The following is a 22,356-nucleotide window of genomic DNA, read 5'->3' on the forward strand; positions in this document are numbered from 1 at the left end:
CTTAAAGCTACAGTCATCAAAAGTTTGCAGCTGGGTACGTGGCACACACTTATAATCCCTACTACTTAGAGGAATGAGGTACAAGGATGGCTTAAATACAGGAGTTGAAAACAAGCCTGGGCAACACAGAGAAATACTTTCTGGAGTTGGGGGGTGGGAGGGAAGACTGTGGTATTGGTTTAAAATGAGTGACATAGAGATTGATGGAATTGAATCCAAAAACAAATCTAAATTGCATTGTCATTGATCTCCAACAAGTCTCAAGATAATATGATACAATAAGAAAAAAATGTTTTTAAATAAATCATGTTGGATAATCATAAGGAATAAAGTCAACTTTAACCCATACTTCATACCATAGATAAAAGTTAATTTTAAATAAATCACAAATTTTAATGTAAAAGTTACAACTATAAAACTTTTAGAAGAAAGCACAATAGAAATATTTTGTGACTATGTATGAGGTGCAGATGCTTCAATAGGGGAGAAAGGCATGAAACTTAAAAGAACATGATAAACTGGACTTCATCAAAATTTTAAGAAAAATTTTGTTCTTTGGAAACTATCATCAAATACCAAAATGACAAAGTTGAGGCTCCAAAGATATCTGCAACACAGGCATCAGTGACAGTTGAACCAACAGCACATAACATTTTACAAGTCAGTAAGAAAACAGAAAATTTGATTTGAAAATGAATAAAAGATCTGAACAAATAATTTACTAAAGAAGATAAATGAGTAGCCAATAAACATTTATTTGTATGTAAAATACAAATAAATGCTATACATTTACAAAATACAAGTTAATGCTATACATTTATTTGTATAGCATTAATCATTGAAAAAACTCTATTAGTATGCCTAAAATTAAGAATTTGAGAACGTCGAGTTTTTGTCAATGTTTTATTCCAAAAACTGGAATGCATACACCGCTCATGGGACAAAGGTGCCACCACTTTGGGAAAAAGTTTAACGGTTTCTTAAAATGTTAAAATTCTCTGTCATACCACCCAGCTATGCCATTTTTACATGATATCTGAGAGAAATGTAAACATAATCTAATATAGATCTGCATGTGAATGTTCATAGCAACTTTATTTGCCATAGCACAAAACTGAAAACAATTCAAGTGCTTATCATCATATGAACCTATAATCAAAGTCCTATAGAGCCAAGCATGCACAGGAATATCATTCAGGGGATGCAAACAGCAAGATAGATGAATTTCAAAATCTCCATGCTGAATGATACTCCACACACAAGAGGCATACTATAAACTAGCTTTTATAGAAAACCTATAAATCTATTAGAATAGAAAGCAAATCAGTAGCTACCTGGAAACAGAGGAGGAGGGAGGGATGACAAAGAGACACTCTGTGAGGTGATAAAAATGTCTGGTATCTCAATTGTGGTGGTGGGTTCACAGGTTTATACATCTGGCCAAATCTCAATAAACTATATTTAATATATATGTGATTTTTGTATTTTATTTTTTACCATGGCCAAGTTATTAAAAAAGAAGAACTCAGAGAGTTGAGATTGCAAAGAAATTGAACTGAGCTACATTCCATAAAATAAAAGGCCATAAGGACCATGAGATTCATAGCTATGTTCATCCCTGAAGAAGTGGTGGAAGGTGACAGAATCTCCCACAGACAAGAGAAGCTAAATATTGATCAAACTTTGGGCCTCTACAGGCTAGAAGGACATATGAAAATCTTGAGGAGTCCCATCTAAATGCCAAAGGCTGGACAGCCCCACCTATGCTGGCCTTCATCCAGGTCAGGAAGCCAAATGTTGGAAGCAAAGGAGGAGAGTTGAGAAATTCTCTGTTCTGTGAGACTTTCCTCAAGAGCAAATCAATGGATTGCTCAAGGCTGTAAGGCAGACAGAGGTATTCAAAGCCTCAGCAAGTATAAGGCAGTGGCTGCTGATGGATAGCAGGGCAAGGAAAGATCTCTCAATAGAAGAATGACAGAAGAGAAGAGAACTCCCCAGAGACCCAGAGAAAACGGACTGTTGTCCACAGAGCATACAAGGATTTCAGATATGCTTAAGAGAAAGTCTTATTCCTGTCCTCAAAACATTTGAAGGCATGGATTGAATGTAAGTAAGGCTCCAATGTAAGTAAAGCTCTAAGTAAAGCTCAGATGCACTCAGTACTAAATGTTTGCTGCCTGGTAAGAATAAACAGGGAAGGAAAAAGAGTACTGAATTCAAGAGAAGAAACAGTTAATACAAACAGACCAGGAAATTATGTCCTCCGAAGCAGATAACAACAAGAAAAGAGAAGGATGAACAGAAAACAAAACAAAACAAAACACTTAAACAGATAATGGCTAGGAATTTATTGCACGTATTTGATGGCGCCATTATCTCTAAAAATCCAAGAAGCTAAGCAAACAATAAATACAGGGAAAACCAAACCCAGAAAAATCATCGTGAAACTTTGAAACTCCAAGATTGAAACTACAATAACAGAAACAAACTTTAAAACTAATCAGAGAAGAAAAAAAAAGAAAGAAAATGATAAAAATATTACTGAGTTCTTATCAAAGTAATTTAGTCTAAAACAGAAACAAAATAAAATTTTCTACCTTAACTTTCACACCCAATAAAATACTCTTCAACGAGTAAATGAAAAGACAAAAAAAAATGTTTCCCAAATATTTCAATTTTAAAAAGCATTAGACAAGGAGGAAATCTGAAGATCATTTATTTATTTTAACTTGAATGAATTTTTATCAAATTTCTTTCAGATGTATTAACTTTCTTCTTCTTTTATGTGTTTTATTTAGAACATCACAAATCATTGAAACCTAACTACAAGTCATATGCTAGAAAGGGTAGATAGACTTTGAATGGTATTCTTCATATGTAAAACTTTACTAATTTTGAATCATCAGGAAAACTTGCAAGCGGACAGAAAAGTTATCTAGCACAGTTATCAAAAGGATGGACCTTGGCTCAGGAGGGACACTCGTACCTCCACTGATACAATGTGTGACATTTAGGCAAGTTACTTTTTCACTTGGTCCTCCATAAAACAGTGATGAGAACAGAATTTCTCTAGGGATTTGATTAAGGTAATGAAATTGAGTCAGTGCTTGAACATATTATGAGCTTCATAAATGTTAATTATTACCCAGATTTTATATAAGATGATTGCAGCACTTTTATGATTACCATGTTCAGGACATAGCAGACCTGTAGCCATATTTCTCCACTGTAGTCTGAAAATTCTAGGAGATACCCTGAGACCTTTTCAGAGGATCTGCAGGGTCAAAACTATTTTCATAATAAAACTCTGATAATGTGTGCTTTCTCACCCTCATTCTCTAATTTAGTAGAGTGAGTTTTTCAAAAGGCTATATGACATGTGATGACTTAATCATCTTAATGGAATTTATGTTTTTACAGAATTTTCTAAATTAGTACTTTTAAAGTGTAAATGCAGATTTTTGGAGATTAATGAAGTTTGCTCTCAGAACTTCTGTTTTGCTCTTCCTTGCTATCACCATAGTTGCTACAGCATTTATAATCTCATTATTGTCTAACAAATCAATATTTTGAAATCCTGAGTTTTCTTGCAATCACATATAAAAATGAGTTAACTGTAGTTTCGTGTTTTGTTCTGCAATAACATTAAGTAGTTATAATTCTTCTAAGTTTTGATTTTTTCATTTGAACTGCTATTAATTTAGAACTTAATTATTACTTTAAAGGAAATGTATTTCTATTTTATATTTAAAGAGAGTTTTTTGCTGCAAAAGAGGAAACTGGAAAACATTCTCAAACCACAAGAGCCTGATGGCTTTGTGATACTTAAAATTTCCAAAGTCAGTGGTGAAATTAATTAATGTGATTTTTGATACTATTTGTGCCACCATTTGGAAAATCTGTAAATTTCAATGGACAAATATTTGCCAAATGACCATCATGTTACATGATCATGATGTAAAAAATCATGCATGCGTAAAGGATCTATTCAAAGAAGCGGAAATAACAATGGATAGAAATAGTTTTGTATTGCACATTATAAGTTAATCTTCAAGAAATTATCACTTTGCAATTTTGGTGATATACCAAAGAGAAAGTAATTTTTTAATAATATACACTATAATACCATTCTTCTCTTTAAATATGTATTAGTGTAAAAAAACATGCATGCATAAAGGATTTCTTCAAAGAACCTGGATACTCTCATGTACTTTCAAACAAAACAACATGGATTTATTCAGCATCATAAACATTATTTTATATTTCAAAGAATCATATGATGATGGATTTTTTTACCAAATGCCTAGTTACTAATCAAGAATTTTGTGCTCTAAGTTTATATCTCACTAGTAATTTGGGTAACTGCTTTCTATATCCACCAATGCAGCCTCATCGATATTGTACAGGACTCTTTACACTTTTTTTTTCTTTTTAAGTACCTTTATTTTATTTATTTTTATGTAATGCTGAGGATCAAATCCACACACGCTAGGCAAATGCTCTACTGCTGAGTTACAATCTCAGCCCTAGAATACTCTTCTGTAGTAAACTGTATTCCTCCATTTATTAATCTCAGAAATTCAGCTATCAGAACTACTGATTTCAGGCAATTGACAGTTGAGTTTATCTACTGTGCCTTGAATATCAATTAATATCAAATAATAGTAATTATTTGAAAAATCCATGGTATTTTATGCTATGTCTCCAATTGCTATCCTTAAAAAAATCATCATCTTAGCATGTTAGCACAATGCTGAAATGTACTAAGCCCTTAATATGGAAAAATTTTTGGAGGAGGTACCAGGACTTAAAACCAAGTTGCTTAACCACTGAGTCACATCCACAGATATGTTTATTTACTTATTTATTTTACTTTTGAAAGAGGATCTTGTTAATTTGTTTAGGGCCTAAGTTGCTTAGGCCGGCTTTGAACTTGAAATCTTCCTGCATCAGCCTCTGGAGGCCCTGGGATTACAGGTGAGGATCACCACAACTTTCTAAGAACTTTCCATAAATCTCTTGCTCCCATGCCAATCCTAGATTTCTTCCTGTGATAACACAACTGTCCCTCTGTCAAAGTAAGTCATGAGTTTCAAGAAGGTCATATTTTAAGGTGCCTCCTAATATATATCGTTCAATAATTTCAAGTGTTAACATTTTTACTGCTTTGATACATTAGTATTTTTCAAAAAATTATAATACTTTTATACATTCACAGTCAACTTAATAACTTTTTTTAGACTAGTTTTGTGATTTTATTTATTTTTTGTGAGCAGAGATTTTTTTAAAATTTATATATGATAGTGGAATATGACAGTGGAATGCATTACAATTCTTATTACACATATAGAGCCCAATTTTTCATATCTCTGGTTGTATACAAAGTATATTCACACCAATTCATGTCTTCATACATGTACTTTGGATAATAATGGTCATCACATTCCACCATCATTTCTAAACTCATGCCCCCTTCCTTCCCCTCCAATCCCTCTGCCCTATCTAGAGTTCATCTATTCCTCCCATGCTCCCTATCCCTATTCTGCTGAGGGCCATTACCAAGTAGGAATGACGCATCGAAATTTCCTTGCCAAGCGTACCCCATGCTGCTTAGAGGACATTTGATGGAACATTGCATGCATGCTTTAATAAGGTGACCTTGCTCAAGGACCAAGGCGGATTCGGGTTTAGAGCTGATCAGGTTTGAGGAAGTAACCGGCTCCTTGAGTTTAAGGCGTTGCCAGTTTAAGATAATGGGTTTTAGGGAAGTTGGCGGTTGAAGATTATTGCCGGGATTAGGGTGTTCCTGCTGCTTGTTCCCGTTGAGTTCTCGTGAGATTAAAATGGGATTTGGAGAGAGCCTCGTGGAGTAGGTGATTGTGCGGGTAGACGGGAGAACGCGTTTTGCCCCTGGACCTGTGTGGAGGTGGTGTGAGAGCTGGAATAAAGAATTGCTGTTTGAACCTACAAAGCTGTGAGTGCCTCGTGATTCTGGTGCCAAGCCGAGACATTGGCTTTGGCATTATGGTGGCCCGTACGGGGATGTCTGAAGCTTGGGGGTAAGTGAATTTGCTCGATCCTGAAGGAGAGCAAAAAAATGGGTGACCATTTCAAAAAACAATGTGTTCTTGTTTTGATTTATTTTGTTTTTATTTCAAGTTGCCTGTTCCTAGAACTTTCTCAGGCAAACTGGGGAAAATGGTTGACTCAAGGTTTGAAGTTTTTCGCCTCCGAGGAAGAGAGATTGTTAGAGGAAGGAGGCACCCCAGTAAGACCAAGAAAAATTAGGGCATATGTTGATATGATACAAAAATGTAGCCCATGGCTTTTTAAAGACGAGTTATTAAGTATATCGATGGGACCATCATGGTATCCTGTAGAAGGATTTTTCTTCAACAAGAAAGAGATGGCTAGTTCTATTTACTATACTTGTCTAAGATCTTGGTTTTTTCAGACATCTGATTAATTTACAAAGCTAAAGTGTTAAAATATCAACCACTAAATATGAAATCAAGTACTCTTTACTTATTAAGTTCTATAAGGTAATATATTTAAACATTATGTGTGTTTTCATAAATTGGTAAATAGAAAAAAGTTTATTGCTTTGGTCTGTGTCTTTGCTAAACAAGGTTACTAAGAGTTAAGATTCTATCATGTGTAATTTATATACAGAGAGTATAAGAAGTTTCAGTTGGGTTTCAATTACAGTATAATAGTACCTTAGAAAACATAAAAGTATTTCATCTTATTAAAGTGGAGTAATTTTACAAGGGTTGTTTCAGAATGTGAATTTATAAAAAGTGTTAATGGTTAAAAAAGGGATATAAAAAGGTTCAAGATGTGGAAATATATTTTAATATAAAAGGTTAAAGGTTAAATAAATGTTTCTAGATGAGATAATCTCTGTATGGTAAAGTAAAAAGTTGTAAATGCCATTTAAAAAGATTTTGAGGAAACTAGACTTACTTTAAAAGCTTGAGAAAGGAAGAAAGAAGAAAAAAGGTAGTTGTACATGGCAGATTGAGACAAAGCTTCTTAATGGAGTAAAAAGCCTTTGGTTGAAGGTCAGCCATGTAAACTAACATTAAAGCGATTTAAACAGAATCTAAGCCTCGTTTAAAAGAGTGAAGCGGTAGGTGGTGAAAAGTACATTTAAAAGTACAGTATAGATGATAAATGAAATGCTTTAAAAGGTTAAATTGAAGGTTGTTGAGATACCTTCACGGCGGAAAAAAGATTGCTTTACTCATTAATGTACTTATTAAACCAAAAATAGGGAGATGAGATAATCTTTGTGTGGTAAAGTAAAAGGTTATTAAATGTCTAAATAAGTTGCAAAAGGGTTTAAAAGGTCAAATTGAAGGTGGTTAAGATGCCTTCATGACGGAGAAAAAAATAAATATAACCCATGAAAATGGGAACATAATAAGATAAAAGATTTAGATAAAGAAGATTAAAAATTTGAAGTGGAAAACTTCAAAAACAGAAGTACAGAAAGGTAAAAAAAAAAGAGAAGACATAGAAAGATAAAAAAGATATAGGAAGATAAAAAAGATGTAGAAAGACAAGAATTTTAAACCCACAAAATAAGAAAACTAGGAGAGAAAAAAGCTACTAAGGGTAAATATAAAAACCTTAGTAGAAAACTAGAAGATAGAAATAAGATAGAAAAGGTTGAAAATGTCAAGTAAGGGTATTTCAGATAGAAAATGCAAAAGGCTAAGACAACTATGGTTTAAAACCACATCTAAAAATTATAAGGACTAAAATAATTCTAAAAAGTAAGGCAGAATGCTTTTGAAAGACTTAAATTTAAAAGGATCTTATAGGGGTATATATCCCCCAAAGATAAACTTAAAATAACCCTTTTTTTACTCTAAACTTTCTAAATTTGGATTCATCAGGACTTAGTGCTGCGGAAAGACATATGTATCTGAAAAATGTACATAAGCCTAAGGTACTTTGGAAAGATATTCTAACAGGACAATGGAAAGGTCCCGACCCAGTTATTGTCTGGAGTCGGGGTTCCGTCTGTGTGTTCCCACAGGGAGAACAGCAGCCGATTTGGATTCCAGAGAGGTTAACCAAAACAATTTCTACAGAAAAAGAAGATGATTTGACTGAAATCCATAACAGCTGAAATCCAGAGCTCCAGCTTGGCTATTCTTACATCTACGACAGTGATTTACCACGGTGCTTTTTTCAATATCTATTTTATTATTGCATTTTTCCCACATCATAAAGTTCTATTTTATTTTTGAGCTCATACAAACCTAGGTTAATGTTTTTCTGATCAGTTTTGTTTTTTGACTGTTTTTTATTTTTTGACTGTGGAGTTTTTAAACATTGCAATGGAGATTTTACCTAGGTAAAGCTACAAGGCCGTTATTATTGTCTTGTATGTTGTATGTTATGTGTGCCCTGTTTTGTGTTGCATGTCAGTATGTGTGTATGTCCATATTTTTATATGAGGAGCGCTCATGAAAAAATGGATCCGAATTTTTTTTTTTATTCACGTGATTTAAGTGGTTTAATCTAATTAGGTAAACAGCTGTTAATGATTGTTTTCAAGGGTGGTTAATAGATCTGTTTGCTTACTATTGTTTTTAAAGGTGATTAACAGATCTGTTTGTTTACTTTCACTTTTCCTTTTCATCATATTTAATAATTCTGTTCAGGATAATGTCTCTTTAACATCATTACCAGAATTCCCATCTCCATCCCAGTGCCGGTGAAGACAAAGAAAACCAAACTACAGCTTCTATGATAGCTACCACAGGAAACTGTATAAACTGATGCATCAATGAATATAACTCAACAAGTAATGCTCAATCAAGGACTTGATTTACTTTGGGAGGAAATGGACATATTGATAGACTCCTCCGATTTGAACTGCCTGCAGAACTTGCCTGGACTATATATCAGTTGCATGCATTGTGAACTATCGTCTGGTGCAGCGAATTGTGGTACTGCTGGCATATTTTTGCTGATGGTGTCACCAGTGATGCAATTTCCTTGCCAGCGCACCCCATGTTAATTGTGGTAATGCTGACATCTTTGCTGATGGTGTCACCAGTGATGCAATTTTTCCAAAGGAGCCGTCAATTGGCTTGGTGTCGTGGCATTTCTGTATCTTCCTCCCTTCTACTAGTGATGGTCTAAAATTTGGGGGCCAACAGAGGTGAGGCAAGAACCTCACCCCCCCACTGGCACCAAGGTTAAATTTGGGGGCCAACAGAGGTGAGGCAAGAACCTCACCCCCCCACTGGTGCTTAGGTGTATCCACAAGCATGGCTGAATGCTGGACCGGTAGTCAGCGACGGGTTGATCTGATTGCAGTGGATTCAACCTAAGACAGGGGACTGACGCCTAGAGGTCAGTTCATCCGATGACGGGTAAGAACCATATGTTGAATTGGACAACCTACCAGGCACGGTCCTAAGCCGCATTGCTTGTTGTTTAATTAATCAGAAGGGGGGAGATGCTGAGGGCCATTACCAAGTAGGAATGACGCATCGAAATTTCCTTGCCAAGCGTACCCCATGCTGCTTAGAGGACATTTGATGGAACATTGCATGCATGCTTTAATAAGGTGACCTTGCTCAAGGACCAAGGCGGATTCGGGTTTAGAGCTGATCAGGTTTGAGGAAGTAACCGGCTCCTTGAGTTTAAGGCGTTGCCAGTTTAAGATAATGGGTTTTAGGGAAGCTGGCGGTTGAAGATTATTGCCGGGATTAGGGTGTTCCTGCTGCTTGTTCCCGTTGAGTTCTCGTGAGATTAAAATGGGATTTGGAGAGAGCCTCGTGGAGTAGGTGATTGTGCGGGTAGACAGGAGAACGCGTTTTGCCCCTGGACCTGTGTGGAGGTGGTGTGAGAGCTGGAATAAAGAATTGCTGTTTGAACCTACAAAGCTGTGAGTGCCTCGTGATTCTGGTGCCAAGCCGAGACATTGGCTTTGGCACTATTCCACTATGAATCAGCCTCCTTATATTAAAGAAAACATTTGGCATTTGGCTAGTTGGGATTGGCTAACTTCACTTAGTATTATCTTCTCTAACTCCATCCATTTACCTGCAAATGCCATGATTTTATTCTCTTTTATTGCTGAGTAATATCCCATTGTATACATATGCCACATCTTTTTTTATCCATTCATCTATTGAAGGACATCTAGGTTGGTTCCATAGTTTAGCTATTGTGAATTGTGCTGATATAAACATTGATGTGGCTGTGTCCCTGTAGTATGCTGTTTTTAAGTCCTTTGGGTATAGACCAAGGAGAGGGACACCTGGGTCAAATGGTGGTTCCATTCCCAAATTTCCAAGAAATCTCCACACTGCTTTCCATATTGGCTGCACAATTTGCAGTCCCACCAGCAGTGTATGAGTGTACCTTTTCCTCCACATCTTCACCAACACTCACTGTTGTTTGTTTTCATAGTAGCTGCCATTCTGACTAAAGTGAGATAAAATTTTAGAGTGGTTTTGATTTGCATTTCTTTAATTACTAGTGATGATGAACATTTTTTCATATATTTTTGATTGATTGCCTATCCTCTTCTGTAAAGTGTCTGTTCAGGTCGTTGGCCCATTTATTGATTGGGTTATTTGGTTTTTGGTGTTTAACTTTTTGAGTTCCTTATATACCCTAGAGATTAATGCTCTGTCTGATGTGTGAAGGGTAAAAATTTGCTCCCAGGATATAGGCTCTCTATTCACCTCACAGATTGTTTCTGATCTGGACTTTATCACATCATATTTTCTTTAGAACCTTCCTTTGATAATGACTCTACCTGCTTTTATCTTAGAATCTGTTATCAATCCTTTCAAATATTCATTCATTCATATACTTCAAATGTACTTATTAAGTTCCTATTGTTACATTTTAAGGAATGGTTTTCAAGAACAAGCTAATCCTAGATTCTTATGGAATATATCAAGCAAGTCTTGGAGTAGATAAATAAATTCAGTTCATTGTGATGTCATGACAGGTCTTGATGGAGACACAAAAAATCTGCATCTAAATTCTCCTGGTACATTGTCAATCAATTTCCCAGAAGAGTCATAATTAAGGTGAATTAAGTAGGAAACAGTGAAAACAAGTAAATGTATTCCAGAAGTAGAAAAATATATACAAAAGATGAAGGCATGAAAACTAAAAAGAATTTGACTACACATTGTAACTAAAACAACTGGCTGAATGCAGTATTTGAGAAAGAGATCTGAGGCTGCAGTGTGGCTGTCAGATTAACAGCCTGAGTTATGAACACAGCATGACTGGTGTGAATCAAAAGCCACTTAAAATGATCCTAATATATAGCATTCAGCAAAAATTATTGAGATCTGTATTTCCTGACCAATTATCATTTATCAAAGACAGTTAAAAAATCATAGCCAAACACAGCTACTAATTTTCACTATGCACTGAAACAGATCCAATATCACAATAAAAAGAACTAAACTGATTTAACTCCGATTTGATTTAGATAGATAATTAAGGCCATGACATGTTGATGTGGAAAAATTGTCCTAATCATCCACAGTTATGAAGAAAACTAACAGGCAGCAAATCTATGATGAAACACCTCTTTTCACTATCCTCTCTGGTTTCTTTGTCTTTCCTTTTCCTGTTTGGGCACTATGCTGCTGTATATGTATAGATCCTATTTGGTTCTACTTTCTTACCTATGTCCCACATTCTGAGACTTCCTTTCTTAACTTAAAAAGTCTATGAGGCAGGAGGATTTCAAGATAGAGATCAACTTTATCAACTTAGCAAGGCCCTAAGCAATTTGGTGAAACTCTGTCTCAAAATAAAATAGTAAATAAATAAATAAAGAAAGAAATACATAAGCAGGGCTGAGAATATGACTCAGTGGTAAATTGTCCCTGGATTCAATTTCTAGTACCAAAAAAAATTAAAAAATAAATAAATAAAAATTTAAAAGTCTATATCCAAGTACAATGCTCTTGATTGGAAGGCAGAAGGCAATATAGTGAAAGTAACTTTTGTTACTGGGAAAACAATGTTGTACTACTCTTATGAAAAAGCTATCCTATGGAATCCTAGAGATACAACCCAGAATACTAAATCAACCCAAAGAAGTTCAGGCACAGGTCAATACTAGTGGGAAAACTTTTGTGGCGGGTGACTTGGTGATATCCCTCAAATGAGACCTTCTTTATCTTCTTGAACAAGCCAGCCGTTGAGCTGTAGGTAGTAACCAGATTAAGTCAAGGTGAACTCTTACCTTCAAAGGGAAGAGGAAAAAGGTGGGGAAAGAAAGGTACCTCTCCAAGCAAAATATAAACTCTTATTGAGGAAAACCGCAGCTTTCCTACAAACTCCTGCTGAACATTTTAGCATGGGACTACATAGCAAGAGCTTCAGAACCACTCTTAGCCAGCCACTGCAGAAAAGAAGCAGAAATAAAAGCTTTGGCATCTTAAATTATTATTTGGAATAGAGGTGGACAAGGGGGGAATGCTAACTATAGTTAGTGTCTGTAAATATTTTAAAACAGCAAAAAAATGGAATTTTACCCTAAGAGTTTCCACTGGAAAGACAGTCTTTTGGTAACCACTATACAGTTCCAACCCAGTGTGAGAAGATTTTTCTCTTAAACCTTGATGTCTCAATTATTGACAGTTTTATTGTCCTTATCCAATTCTTCTTCCTTACTACATTTGTAACCTTTGAAATACTTTGCACAGGGTTATACTGAGTAAACTTTACGCTCACAATATGCAACTTAAAAGTTCTTATTATACTGGTGGAATATTGATATTACTTGTCCTTTATTTTGTTAATTGAGCAGAATGGCAATCCCCTCCCCTTTATCTGTGGGGATAAATTCCAAGATATTCTGTGGATGTCTGAAACTGTGATAGTACCAAACACAATATGTACTATGGTTTTTTCCTATACATACATACCTATTACAAAGTTGAATTTATAAATTAGAGATTAAGAGATTAACAACATATTGATTAACAGCAATAACTAATAATGAACTCAAACAATTATAATGATACATTTAAAAGTTATGAGTTGTTAATGTCTGGACTTTTCTATTTAATATTTTCAGACTGCAGTTGACTGCTGGGAACTGAAACCACAGAAAACAAACCATGAATAAGGGGGATTATTGTAATAGAAAGCACATATAATTTAACTACTTAATGCACATATGAAGCTGTAAAATGATTGACAATTGGGATAAGGAGATAATTCCACTCAATATGAATATGTATATACATGCATGTATAAACAAACTAATTAAATAGTAGTTCCTAGAAAAAACATAAAATCAAAGTCATAGGGTTTCACAACTTGAAGGATGAATAGTCTGTTCCATAATATAGATTGAGTGTTTGCGTTTCCTGGAAAGTTTATATTTTGTAACCTAATCCTCAGTGTGACAGTATCTGGAGGTGGCACCTCTGGAACATGTCCAGGATATGAGGATAGAGCCTTCATGAATGGATATTTGGCCCTTATGAAAAGGACCCTGGAGAAATCCCTTGTCCTCTCTACCTTATGAAGATGATGGACATCTGTCCATCTATGCATTAGTAAGCCCTCACCCACAAATGATCTGACAGGATCTTGATCCTGGACTTCCCAGAAATCAGAATTTTGAGAAAGAAATCTCTTTTGTTTATGGGCCACACAGTATACTGTAATTTGTTATGGCATTCTGAATGGACTAAGACACAGGATAAAAATGCTAAATAATTTTCTAGTTAAATCTACAAATGCATTTCAAACTCCAAATAGTCTGAACATATCTACTTAAAAGTAATGCATCTGTCATATATTAGTTGTCCAAAATTCAAAATAGCATAATATAGGTTCCACATTACCTAATAAAGCAAAAGACTAACCTGACATCTTTGTCCTCTTGTAATCTAACTCCTTTTTATCTTAAAAACTTTGTGCAAATAAATATTCCCCAACATAATCTCATTGCTCCAAGAAGGTCCATATCACAGCACACATTTTTATTGAGTGCTTACTGAGAGACATCAAATAATTCTATTAGGTGTCTGTGCATAGAATAGGGAACTAAACCAAAATAATTCCTATTCCCACGTAGCATCAGTCTAATGGTGAAAACATATGATTCAGCATACAATCATTATAAAGTTCAATAATAAAGAGTATTCAAAGAGCTGGATTACAAAGGTTTGGTGTTACTCTTTCTGCCTCTGTACCTTGATCACACACACACACACAGACACACACACACACACACAGACACACACACACACACACACAGACACACACACACACACACACACTCCACATACACACACAACTCCCTTGCTCCCTTCAGAGCCTCTTATCTTTTTTTTCTTTTTTTTTTAATGCCTGAAATACTCTACCCTCTATTTTCTATAATTTAAATCATAAGGGTCCTATTCTGGGCTTGTTGTAAAATCTCAACTATGCCCTAGATCTCTCTGGAAAGTTTTTCTCAGTGTTCCTATTCTGAAAGACCACCTCCCTTCTGAATTCCTTAGAACCTATTAAAACTGTCCAACACATGTCAAGCTCATTGTTAAGTGCTGACACATATAATCCTGAGCCCAGGTCTTGCTTTTGTTTTCTGTCACGTGCAGACTTTAAATTTTTTAAGTCAGGAACTCTGTTATAAATGTAGTCTGTATCTCCTCCCAGTGAAAATCATAATCTGTAATAAACATAATGTGTAATATTTATTGATAGAAGTACTGAAGGGTGGCACATTGTCAGAAGAGAATCATCAACTGATAAACATGAAACAAGCTAGAGTTTTTAAAAATTACAAAAACAAAAAAGTCCTTTAAATTTCTGTTCTGATGGCCAGATAAAGTGGTAATGATAGCATTTTTATTAGATACAGTAAAGGCATACTGGATTTGGAGAATGAAGAAATCCACTTCTTAGAAGATGATCAGACAAGCTGTCCTTGTTTTGTTTTCTCTCTATTCCTCAAGAAAGTACTATTCATGTAGATTTTTTAAAAAAGAAAAAAAATTAAAATGGCAAATTCACATATCAAGCTATAATATGATGTTAAATGATTTAAATTGATTTTCTACCAACTAATATGGAGGAATTATACCATGGATCACTGAAAGTATTTGTCATTAAATAAGGGAATTATTAAAATCATCTTTAAAAATATTATAAAGAGAAGCATTGACAGAAGATGAGGAATCTAGCCAGAACTTTAATTTTCAAAATATAGAAGGTGGATTCTACCAAATTCAGCCCAGTGAAGTTAATATTAATTTCAGGCAGTATTTAAATGAGTTCTTAAAATATAGTATATGAGCATTCAAAATGTGAAGGGCTGCCAGGCACAGTGGTGCGCACCTGTAATGTGTGCAACTCAGGAGGCTGAAGTAGGAGGATCATAAGTTCAAGACCAGCCTCAATAAGTACCAAGGCCCAAAGCAACATAGAAAGACCCTGTCTCGAGATAAGAAAATAAAAAGGGCTGGAGATGTTGCTTGGTAGTAAAGGACCCTTGCGTTTCATCGATGGTACCATAAAAACAACAACAACAAAAGGTGAAGGTGAAGTACTGTTACCAACAAAGCACTGGAGAACACAGGGGCATAGCATCATAACTTAGTGTTAGCTCCTTTTGTCTTCAGTAAGGTTACTTAATATCTATTGTGCAGAAAGTGGAAACATTGCAGTAAGGAATTTGACCAGGTCCATCACAGTATACTCTTGGGCCACACAAAGGAATGTAAACTTCAAGAAGAGTTATTTAACTATGCAACTGGTTGAGCAGCCTTATAAAGTGGACTAATTCATGGGCCAACTGAAGCAGGAAGAAGGTGTCTAAGATCATACCAAATGTCTTTCCAGTTCAGCATTTTACAGTTATTTGGATGAATATACTAATTATGTACTGATGTGTAAATGCCTCTAAATTGGAGAAATGGGTCATCTGCTTTATGGAATCCAAATTCAAAAAGATCTTGACCTTCCGGAACAATAAGCTATCTAAAGGTAAAGGTTACATTTAATTACAGGAAGTATTTTTTAAAGTCCCAAATAAAGTAGTCAAATGTAAAATCAGGAAGAAATGTAATTTTAGAAGAATGCAAACAAAAATGTATAATTAAACACTGCAGTATGAATACAGAGAGAGATGGGGTGGGGAAGAGATATAAAAAATGGGGAAAAAGTTACATTAGAATTCAGGATGATCTACTATGCACTATGGAAAGGAGGTAATCCAGTATATTCAATGATATTAGGACAGTTCTCCATTCAACACCAGGGATCACATTTTAAGAAAAATAGGAGTACCTCAAAGGAGAAAATCTCTGATGGTAATGAGATTCTTAACCCATACTAAGTAAGAATGGTTTCAAAGAATTAAATATTGTCTGAGCATTGCTATATGAAAAATACTTCTGAACGAGTACTAAAAGTGGTAAAAGTAGGATGTGAATATTATGGAGATAAACATTATAACTCAATTTAGGAAAATAGTTCTTATACTCAGAACTGGCCAAAAACATTTCCAAATTTGTCCAAATTTACCTTAACAGTCTCTGTGAATTAGGGAATATGGTTTCCTACTTTAACGAAGATTGAGAATAACTGGAGTAAACTAAAAAAACCTCTAAAAATCCAGAATACTCACTATGGACATCTGATGAACAATTAACCAGGAAAGAATAAAATAATTTCATAGTACTGTTAATCTTCCCTTAAACTGAAATTGGGGTGAATTTTGTAGTTGAACAAAAGATACAGTCACATACTTCGTCCAGCTAAATCCACAGCAAGGAAGGTAAAGCAGACATTAAATTGAAGCTGAGATTTAGAAGGCAGGTTCTGATAGGTTTACTAGGAAGAGATTTGATGAGAGGAAAACATTAGAACAATAAAAGGTTTCCAGGAAGCAAAAATGAGAGGAAGGTGGTAGGTGGTGACAAGTGAGAAAAATTTTTAGAAGGATAGGAGGTTGTGGTCAGAATGCTCAGATTTTTCAACTGGGGAAATATTAAATGATGAGAAGACCCAGGGATTGGGGTGTGTTAGAGGGTCCCCAGAGGGAAGCAGAGCAAGTTAAGGTCAAAGTCAAAGGAGTAAAAATCAAACACCTAGTTGCTGCATGGAATCCTGAAAATGCTAGCAGATCAGTGTAGGTAGAAAAACCTTGGTTATTTTAGATCTCTAGGAAGGTGGAAAGTTTCAGAGGCCAATACACACTGGCAAAGAGGAGAAAGTAAAATAGTGAAAGGTCTAAATTCGGAAAGGAATAGAGTAATCAAGGGGTGGTGACAAAATGCCCATGGGTTTACAAGCAGTTAACAGACTGCAAAGCATGTAGAAGGGTCTCTGCATGACCAAGGCCATAATATTCTATGTGAGGTCCTCACAAAACAAATGCTGTGCTTTACATTGTATTCCTGAACAAAATTACTTGTAGCATTAAGACACAAAAATTCTTAATTAAATGATGATGAGGAGTGCATTCAGCTCATGAGTTACTTAGTATGGAGCTCTTCGAGCACTGTGAATCCAAGGATGGTCATCCTGAGAGAAATTTGAGTTTGGTAGGAAATGAAGACATTTTTCAAAAGTATTTTCAATATACTGTGGTATAACAAGAGAGAATATAAAGATAAGTTGGATCTAGAAAAAAAATAAAATAAAATTCAGGATTAAGTAGTGAGTTGGCCTGACTTCCCTTCCCCAGGGTGTTCACTGCTAGCACCATTGTCTTGTGTTGACTTCCTGCTAATTCTTACCATGTGAGACAGAGGAGTTGGTATGTGAATTAATTAATTTGAGTTGGCTTCAGTTTCATAAAAGGGAGGGGTTCTGTTCCTAAAAGATTATTAAAGGCCAGAGGGCAGGCCAGGTAAAAGAAGTTACAACTACAAGCAGTGAGAGTCACATTTTTTTGAGGCAAAGGAAATCATGCCCCAAGAGCCACTCAAGTTTAAAAAGTAGTATTCTTCCTCACGTGGGCTGAGGCTGAGGGAGAACCCAAATAATTCTTCGCTTCTATAAGCTCCTACCCCCAGGTATAGTAGAACGAAGCCTGCTAACCTGCACTCAGGCAAGAGGGGAAAAAATATGAAATAGGTGCATTAGTTCAAAACTGTTTTGAAAGAAAATAGAAGAATTGTATGTGACTCAGGATGGCCAAAAGATTACACCAGCAATGAGTTGTTGTTGTTTTTTTTTTTTTTCCAAAAAAAAAAAAAAGATTTATAGGCAGATAAATTGATTCAACAAAAGAACTAAAGATTGCCAAATTTCTTCTTGTATCAAGTTGATATGGAGACACTCAAAGAAACTATTACAGGGCACTTGACACAGAAGAAATCCAGAGGCCTAGAAACAAAAACTTTTGCATTTACTGATGCTTTAGAAGGGAAAGTATTTGTTTCTACAAAGGCACAGGAAAGTAATAAATAGGAATGTTTAAGGAAAGTTGCTTGGATAAATATTTCTAATTGAGTGGGATAAAAACAGTGCCATAAAATTAAATATCTTAGCAAATAAAAGCCAAGCCACTTCCTAGTGAAACTGACATGTTGAAAGTTGTTCTGAATCACATTTTTTCCCCATCAATAACATACTTGTCAGTGTGTTTTGTCTGAATACTACTTTATCTTTCCATTTCCTCTTAACTTACGAGATTAATTCTTAACCTAATTTGATATCTACTTCTAAAGAAATATTAATCAGGGATTTTGGGGTAACATACCATATTACTATATTATCTTAAACCAACATGTAAAAAGGAAAGAATATTCTACTCTTACACACAGAGTCATTAAATTGTTAAAAAATGTAAATACAAAAATATTTTTAATATTAATATTTAAAATTTTTTTATTAGTTGTAGATGGACACAATATCTTCATTTTGTTTATTTATTTTTATGTGCTGCTGGAGATGGAACTCAGTGCCTCCCATGTGCAAGGCAAGCGCTCTACCACTGAGCCACCACCCCAGCTCCTTGATTGTTTTTGTATTATTTTCAATGTGAATTATTTTGAATTTTATTTCTGACAAAATTCAAGATTTTATAATATCTTAATGTGTCAATAAGTGATGTTAGCTGAACGTTTAAATGTTTTGATGTTTTTTGAAAAAAGTCTGACAAAATTCTTGAAAGTTAATACAGAAAATATTATTGATGTATTATTCTTAAAATTTTATTGTAATGTTATCACTTAAGTTTATGCTGAAGCATATTAATTATAACAACTTTTCAAAATGTTTTAAAACAAAATTATTTAATAAGAATATTTATGAGATAAAAATACAGAGCATTGGGAAGTTTCCACACTTATTTGTGTGTGTGTGTTGCCAGAGAGAAAGAAAGTTTCCTGCCTTTTCCTCAAATGACAGAAAACTCTCTCATATATGTTGTTTTATACCTGAACACCTAGAAAGAAGGTCTTTAAGGGCTTGTTCAGTTTCCTTGCAGTATGAAGCACCATATCAAACCGAGGACTTTAGAATTCAGGTGGATTTTGAGAGAAAAACATTTTTATTTTCCACATATACTAGAAAGATCCTCCAGTACAAGAAGGAACAGAAGATGCCCATTTCCTCATTACAAATTCCTACTTAATAAAGTTAACAGAAATAAGTTTGCTGATGTATTTTAAAACTTACAAATGAGTCTATCTTATGTGAAACATTTACTCTTTCCTACTAGTCTACCACCACAATCTTTATGTAAAGTCTGTTGTTTTGACAAGAAGCAGCATGGCCTTCCTGGTTGAACTTCAGGCTTCTTATTTTTCTAATGGGTCACAATTCCCTTTGGGAATTAGTGCTATCTCTCTAAAAATACAGCAACTCAAATGTTTGAGAACAATTTCCAATACTCCATGACCGCTTGAAATAGATCCATAGACCCAGATGTTTAATAACTGAACAAAGCAAAGAAACTCAACCTGCACGGACAAAGTAATATAGCTGAGATGGCTTTTGGACAAATTAAGTTTTGCTTTGGAATTGTAGACACTGCTAGAGTTCCATTGTTCCTATCATGATTTCTACCACTGTTAAATAAAGTGATGACTCCTGAAAAAAATATATGTGCATATATATATATAGCCATTTTAGAAAAAGCAACAGATTATTTTTCCATTATGAGCCAAGATATAAAAATCACTATCATCACATGCTTCAACACTTACCCGTGTGTAAAGAAAATGCTAACAATATTTATACCAGGACCAGTTCTAATAAAGTAGATAGACATTTAATGAAATCACCATTGGAAGATTGATCCCTAAGAAAAAGTCACTAAGGATGCACTATAAATGAAGTTCAAGAGAAAAACAAAATCTTTCCTCTTTAAAATTCAGTGGGTTTTAATACCTTAAGAACCAAGATACCTCCAACTAGTCATCTCATCATAAGTTGTACAATATTCTGGTTTCAGAAGATGGAAACTGTTTATCAAAGGTAAATTAAAGGAACAGCCATGTGAAAACCAGTGAGCACAGGAAAGATGCATGAAATCCATACTCTGAAATCACATGACCACATTAGAAGCCAGACCCTTCACACAAATGTCACAGCAGATCCTGTACAGGCTGCCCACACAGACAGAGGCAGTGTCGATGGTGACCCCCTGCCCACCGTTTTCCAGTGTCACCTTCGTAATAAAACAGAAATGAGACAGTAAAACACACACACACACACACACACACACACACACACTTTGGTGGAGCCCTTGAGCAACCCTTTGGAAGTTTGCTGGCTGCTTTCTGGAGGCAATGCAATGACCACAGAACGCAGCCCAGGAGCAAGGCGAATCGCTTACCCACACTGCAGCCTGCAGGCTTCAAGGGAAGCCCAAGCGCGGTCCCCAGCCCCGGCGGGCTCTAAGGTCCAGAAGAAGCCCCTCTGCTGTTAGAGGTCGCCCGCTGAGCGGGAGGCCGGGCAGTTCCGCGGCTCGGGATGGCTCAGCCGCCCGGCGCCCTGGCTGTGGGAGAGCAGCTGCCTGGCGCGCTCCGCACGTTCTCACGGCCCGGCCCCGCCAGCGCAGCCGCCGACGCGGCCACGCGCCCACCCGGTCACTGCTCCTCCCTCGGGCGCCGCGGGTCCCCGGGGCCCTGAGCCGGACACCCGGGCGTCGTCTCCTTGGCGTCCTTGCTCCTCCCCAGCGTGGGAACGGGGCCCGGGCTCCCTGGGGCTGGGCAGCTGGGAACGCAAGGAAATCTTCCCAGGAAGGGAAGAAGGAAGAGCCCAGGCCAGAGGCTCTGGAGACCCGCAGCCTCCCCGCGAAGCCTCGACCCCCCAGGGTTACCCCGCCACCACTTACTTAGCGGTTTCCCAGACCTGGGGACCGTGTTTCCAGATCTGCTGGAGCTCTGGGGCGCGCCTTGCAAATCCGCACTGTGAACGGAGAAAAAGGGCGTCAGAGGCGGGAGGCAGTGGGTGCCAGAGGGTCCCTGCAATGGCACCTGTCAGTCCTCGCGCGAGGGCACGCACCGCACAAACAGCCGCGGCGCTCAGGCTCGGCTCACTTCTTCAACCTGCTCAACAGGCTAGGCGGGAAGCGACGTGTCCCGCAGACACGATGGTTCACGTTGCTCTAAAACAACCCGCTCTCGCCTTGGCTTTCCCCCGATGTCGCTCTGTAGCTCTCTTTGCTGACCCCAAAGGATCCCTAGCGGTTCTTTTCCCTACAGCATTCTATTTCTTTTGAGACCTTGCCCCGCCTCCTCTCTTTCTCTGCACAACAGGACCTCAAAAGAAAAAGAGGGGGCCCAAACCCACCATGGTGAAGTCACGCAAAACCTGGGTCACTCAGTCGCAGGCAGCACACACTCCCTCGCAGGTGTCCTTTGCCAGGAGTTCCTTCCCAGGCTGCTCGCTGGTTTTTGCCTCAGGATTTAGTGCAGGAAAAGTGGAGAAAAACTCTGCCTAGGAACCCGATGGTGGTTTGACTCTGCGCTGAGTCCCACCCACTATTCTCAGACTAGGGCAGGGGAACTGAGTCCTGGTCTCTGCAGCCGCCCAATCGCCATCCTAGAAATTACCCTGGGGAGACTGACTCCAAAGACAAGAGAAAAGAAGGGGAAAAGAGGGAGGGAGCTCCAGGAACATTTGGCACGCTTAAAAAACAAAAACAAAAACATTTCCTCCACGATGCACTGGTCCGGAAATATTGTACTTTTCCCTAATTAAAAATTCCACCATTTCTGCTGGGAAGTTGATACATACTTGGATGGTTTTCTTGTCCTGGTTTTCAAGTTTGAAGCCAACATACTTCTTTGTGAATGTGATTCTATAGTGCAAAACTTTTGTTATCTTTGGAGAAATTTTTTCTTCTTTTGAGAAGGTCCTGCTTCTGCT

General features: G+C 36.7%; 1 protein-coding gene across 4 annotated transcripts in view; it reads right to left on the reverse strand.

Moving 5' to 3' along the window:
• Window positions 1-22,034, reverse strand: part of Gucy1a1 (guanylate cyclase 1 soluble subunit alpha 1) — a 64,705-nt gene extending 42,671 nt beyond the window's left edge. The window contains exons 1-2 of one of the 4 annotated variants that reach the window (XM_078021975.1): window positions 21,778-22,034; window positions 21,320-21,393 (exon numbers count right to left, since the gene is read on the reverse strand). The gene's annotated coding sequence lies outside the window, so the exon portion shown is untranslated. Of the gene's footprint in view, window positions 1-20,818; window positions 21,133-21,319; window positions 21,709-21,777 lie in introns of those variants that run through there. The other 3 variants (XM_078021977.1, XM_078021976.1, XM_078021978.1) reach the window with 3 other exon arrangements.
• Between the last annotated feature and the right edge of the window lie 322 nt (window positions 22,035-22,356).

The sequence above is a fragment of the Ictidomys tridecemlineatus genome, chromosome 9 (assembly GCF_052094955.1).
Source record: "Ictidomys tridecemlineatus isolate mIctTri1 chromosome 9, mIctTri1.hap1, whole genome shotgun sequence".
Lineage (NCBI taxonomy): Eukaryota > Metazoa > Chordata > Mammalia > Rodentia > Sciuridae > Ictidomys > Ictidomys tridecemlineatus.